Genomic DNA, 5,616 nt, shown 5'->3' with positions numbered 1-5,616 from the left:
TGCATTTAATAGATCGGCACATACGTACAACAAAAACAACAACCACAGCAACGGCAATAGCAACAGCGACAATTGCCAACGTGATTTGTGCGCCAACGAGACCCAACAGTCCTACAAAGCGCACCGCCAACGTCGCTGTGCGCTCGTATAATACATTGCGACAAATTGCCCACAAAGTAGATTGAGATTTATCATTATTTTAATAGCAAAAACAAAAGCACAGGCGAAACACTTAAAGAAATATACTAACATGTATTTATTTTCCAATAAATATAAAACAATAAATCTATACGTGACACACATTGACAAATTATTTAGAGTGTCTACATATGTAAGTGGCTTGTCAATGGGGCAATTTAAGCTGGAGCAAGCATCTGTATTCTGTACACGTTAATCGTAGTTGTTGTGGAATGTGTAAAGATGAACTTAAAAGCTTATAAATTAAGTTATTGATATCGATATATTAATTTTGCTATATTAAATTATTAACTATATATTTTGTACTTAGTGAGGGGTCTATTAATAATATAAATAACTTTTAAACAAAAAGCTGTTTAAAGTTAACTGTTTTATGACTCAGTTATGTTTGTATTGCATTAAAAAGTTTGTCAACGAGAAGAAACTTTAACTTCGATTGCACGCGAACTGTAATACCCTTCACAAATAAAAAAAATAGACACGTGAACTTAGTTTTATTACGCCGTTGTTCTGTATTATTATTTATCCAAAATTTCCTTAAGATATCTTCTCAGTACAAAAATCTTTCCATACAGGGAATGGATTTTTCAAGATCAGTATGTAAGGCAGTCATAAAACGATGATCCCTTTTGAAGTTCCCTACTTTTTTTAAGAAAAAATACAGAAACTTCAAATTTAATGGGGAATGTTTATTATCGCTTCAAAGAACATTCTTTCACATTTATTTTTTGAAGATTATCTCGTTCAAATTCTGGCCGCGCCTACGTCTCAGATGGTCCATCTGTAGAATAAAACTTTCGATGACTCATTCGAGCATTTCGAGGGATGTTTTGCTCCAACTACTGAATCCAAGCTGGATTGTCCGCACAGACTTTAGACTTTGCATATCCCTACAGGAAAAAGTCAAAAGGTGTGATGGGACACGAGTTTAGTGCCAATCGACGGGCACAAAACGTAAAATTTTCTGCCCACCGAAGTGTTCTCTAAATAAATCTATTGACAGATGCAATGTGTGGGTAGTGGCGCCATCTTGTTGAAACCAAATGTGGAAATGGCAGCTCTAAACGAAGCGCGAAACACAATATTTAAAGAACGTGAATTTTCGTTATAAAGTTGAACGATTTGTAAACCTTGTTTAGGCGTAAGTCTTTCCATGATGAAATTCCAAACAATACTGAATTAAAATAACATGACAATTTGACACGACTTACACGTTATCTGTCAAAAATAGGATATTGAAAGGAGTACCCCTACTTGAATCACCCATTACTATAGTACTCTGATTTCAACAATTTCTTCAGAGGTTGTATCGTTGTCTTAAACAATATTTCCAGCCAAATTTCGTGAAGATATCTCGTCATATAAAATAGTTTTCATAAAAGGACATGATTTTGATCGTTCAGTTTGTATGCAGACTATATACTTTAGGGGTCCGACATTTGCGCTTTCGACAAACAAGTAGCTTCTTGGAGAGAAAAATATGTGCAAAATTTCAGATCTATATCTCTAAAACTAGTACTAGTGGGCGTATGCTCTATAGACGGAGAGATAGACAGATGGATATAGTTAAATCTACTCAGCGCGTCTCGGGGTAAACTTAATCTGTTCAGAGTATACAAATATTCAACACAAATCGAGCATACAAAATAGCTTAACGTTGGCTTCCAGATTGAGCGTGAGAAAGTTTTGTCCAAATATGTGTAAGCTTGGCTCACTTAGAATGACCCTAACATTGTAATAAACGTTCACACAGGCTAAACCGATATTATCCCACGAGGTACATGCTTGAGGTCTCATTATTCGTCATTCACAAATGGAGCAAACGTTAACTTTGCTGACTGAGGAAGCTTGATAATTGAATGATTTTTCTCTATTTCTCTATTGAGATCACCGAAATACATATTCGCGTTTTCTATCTTCATACTACTATAGAACCAGAAGGGCGAACGTCTTTGTGGATGGCTCGGTGTTCAGTGGAATAGCTGGTGGGAGAATTCTCTCTCCCTTCCAAACATCTATTTCGTTTTTAAATAAAGCTAACTACCATTAAGGAAGCAGTAGTTTACCGCTGGTGAACCCGATTCCCCAATCGATTAAAATAGAGCGGAGATTCCATTGCCCGATCATAAAGAAGTTCGAATAGCAATTACATACTCGTCTGGAGAATAACAAAGCAACAGGGCCGATGAAACGATGCCGAGTTACTCAAATACGGCGGCCAAGAACTAATAAGGAGCATGAATTAGCTTCTTTGTAGAACATGGTCGGACGAAAGTATGGCTAATGATTAGAATTTAAACGTACTCCGTCCAATCCACAAAAAGGGAGACCCCACAATCTGCTTAGTAATTAGAGGAGCTGAGGAATGAATATAACCAGAAGAAAATTGAAATTCAAAAAAATGTTGACTTAAGGAATCGTAGTCCACCTTCTTGCTTTTCAACGCCTTAAATGGTCTCATTATCACATACACTCTGGGCCGATTTCAATTAATCGTCTAAATCAAGCGCTGATTGCACCAATTCTGTTCGTTTGCCATATTACTCACAGCTATGTCAGATGAGTAGATATTTATTCACATTGCAGGTCTTCGAACGGTGTCAAGTAAATCATGGCAGGGTCTCATGTTGTTTGCAGAACGCTTATTGATGCCTTGACCTCGTGTTACTTGGCGCTAGAAATTCATATTTCAACGCACCAAAAGCTGCAAAAGCCCACCCAATTTATGAATTGATGGCACAGATCGCAGTTCATTGTTGTTGTTTTTCAAGTATAGTAAGTATAGTATAAACGACTGCGATCGTGCTATACGAACGATCAATCAGTGGTAATTGATCATCAGTGCAATTGCCTACAATTAAACAGCGTGAAGTTGGTTGCAATTCGCTTGTTAACATATCTATTAAATAGAAATAAAAATCCATACGGGCAATAAATCAAATGGTAAAGGAAATACACAAATCAAAAGAAGTGAAACGTATTTGTAACAGTGAAGGCGGTGGAAAATGTGAAACTCATGTGTGGCAAAATGCTGTGTAGCTAAATGCGAACAAGACAAGTCTATTTGTTCGACGCTGTGGGAGGCGGTGAGCTGGCACTGCCTAAGAGTGAATATCGAAACAAATTACGAAAGAGAAGAAAAAGCACTGTGCCAGGAGACAAAGGCGAAAGTTGAATCTGGTTAAAAAAAAATATATTTTTTATATATTAATTTTCTTAAAAAGCGTCTATGAATTGTGTTGCAAGTAACTATATGCATGTACATGGATGTCACTGATCATTTGCTGCCACCGATCGACCCGATTCCTTCGGCGAATATTACCAAACCATTAGAATATCAAATGTGCTAGTATAAGAAAGCAGCCAGCGGTTGAATTTTCGGCGCTGTGGTGTAGGGGGTGCTTGCAACGCTGTGTCAGCCGAAAAATGATTGAGTGGTGTTTCGTTTTAAGTGTTGGGGAATTTTATTTATAACTTTTTCATTTAATTTTTTTTTCTCCCTAACAAACTACTATATATTTTGAATTGAATGGTGGCAAAGAAGTGGGGAGTCCACAAAATGAAATGGAGTGCGTTGTTTGACGCAATAGTATCGCATAGCCGCCAGCAATAGAACGATCGAGGGTGAAAAATAAACGATTTGAAATAGAAAACTAGCAACAAGTCTACAAAAAGTTGTGTGTGCGTACATACATACATACATGTATGTGTATGATCAGAATTAAAAAGAGTAATATTTAGCATTTTTGAACTTAAAACAAATTTAAAAAATGTGAAAGCAAGAAAAATCACTAACTTCGGCTGCATCGATGCTAGAATACCCTTCACAGGCGCATTTTTAATGGTACAAAAGGGTTTAAAAAGACGTTTATTTTAATTTTGTTCGCTCAGCTTGTATGGCAGCTATATGTTATAGCGGTTCGATCTTAACAATTTGCTTGGAGATTATAACCTTGTCTTTCATAATAAGCCATACCAAATTTCGTAAAGATATCTTCCCAAATAAAAAAGTTGTTCATACAAAGGCATGATTTTAATCGCTCAGTTTGTATGGCAGCTATATGCTATGTCAATCCGATTTTACCAATTTGCTAGGAGATTATAACGTTGTCTTTCATAATAAGTCATACCAAATTTTGTGCAGATATCTCGCCAAATAAAAAAGTTGTTCATACAAAGGCATGATTTTGATGACTCAGTTTGTATGGCAGCTATGTAAGTATATGCTACAGTGGTCCGATGACAGCAGTTTCGACAAATTAACAATTCCTTGATGAGAAAAAGATATGTGCTCAATTTCAGATCGATATCTCAAACATTGAAGGACTTGTTCTAGGGTATCCGACGTTTCCTTCTGGGTGTTTCAAATTTCTTGGCATACTTTAAATACCCTATTTAGGGTATAATTAAGAAGAAACATTACAATTCAAAATCAGAATATATTACTAAAAACTAAACCGTTATGTACTATCATATATGGAGGGGGTCAGTAAGCTATCACACTTCATTTGCAAGGTTGAAGTGCGCACACAAGACGCATTCATCATTTTTATTTCCACTAAAAAAATATCGATCGCATGCGATATTGGCGCACAGACCATCACTTTTCTACGAGTATGAACAACAACTCGATGTACAATCTATCTGTATGTATGTATGTATGTAGTACAGAGTACCGAAAATAATGTGGGAAATCTTCAGTTTGTTAGACTCATTACGATATCGCCGACTGGTGTGCATGTGCGTGTGGCTCAAGTGGTTCAATTTGGCCCCCACACTGTAAATCACTGCGATTCATACATATGAACCGTTATACATTCACATGAATTTATATTTTATGCTAACTATGCTCGGGGCGGAGAAACAAGGCAAGCTTCATAAGCGCCAATAGTTTTTGCTTGAGCTGTGTATATACTTTTTATCAGCGTTTGGATTGTTGTTACTATGTATGTTTGTATGTAAGTAAATAAAATGGAGCCACTTTTTATTTATTGATAAAACTCATTGCTCTGATTTCGGTTTAAGTATTGTTGTTGTTGCATGCAATATGCAAGTTCATTATATAAACAAAACATCAATTAAAATACAAATGATAAAAGCGGGATAAGTGCGCATTTAGGGAAAATTGACACTTGTTAAGTACATAAAATGAACGCGTTCATTTAAGTGACACTGTATAGGCAACAACTACAGCAGCAGCGTGTAGTAGTCAAGTAAAATATTTTCGGCAATTACAATAACAATCCAAATATTGTTGATAGTCCGCCAGTATTAGATCTGCGATATTATTCAGTTGTGGCTGAGAGGGACCAGCGATTCTGGTTCAGCCATTCAGGTTATGAGGACACTGAATGGGAGAAACGATAGAGTTGACTCCAAAGACGCTATTAGGCTACGAATAACAGGGTAGCAGTAATT

Source organism: Bactrocera neohumeralis, chromosome 2 (assembly GCF_024586455.1).
Source record: "Bactrocera neohumeralis isolate Rockhampton chromosome 2, APGP_CSIRO_Bneo_wtdbg2-racon-allhic-juicebox.fasta_v2, whole genome shotgun sequence".
In the NCBI taxonomy this organism is placed as follows: domain Eukaryota; kingdom Metazoa; phylum Arthropoda; class Insecta; order Diptera; family Tephritidae; genus Bactrocera; species Bactrocera neohumeralis.
Note: the sequence above shows the minus strand (reverse complement) of the source record.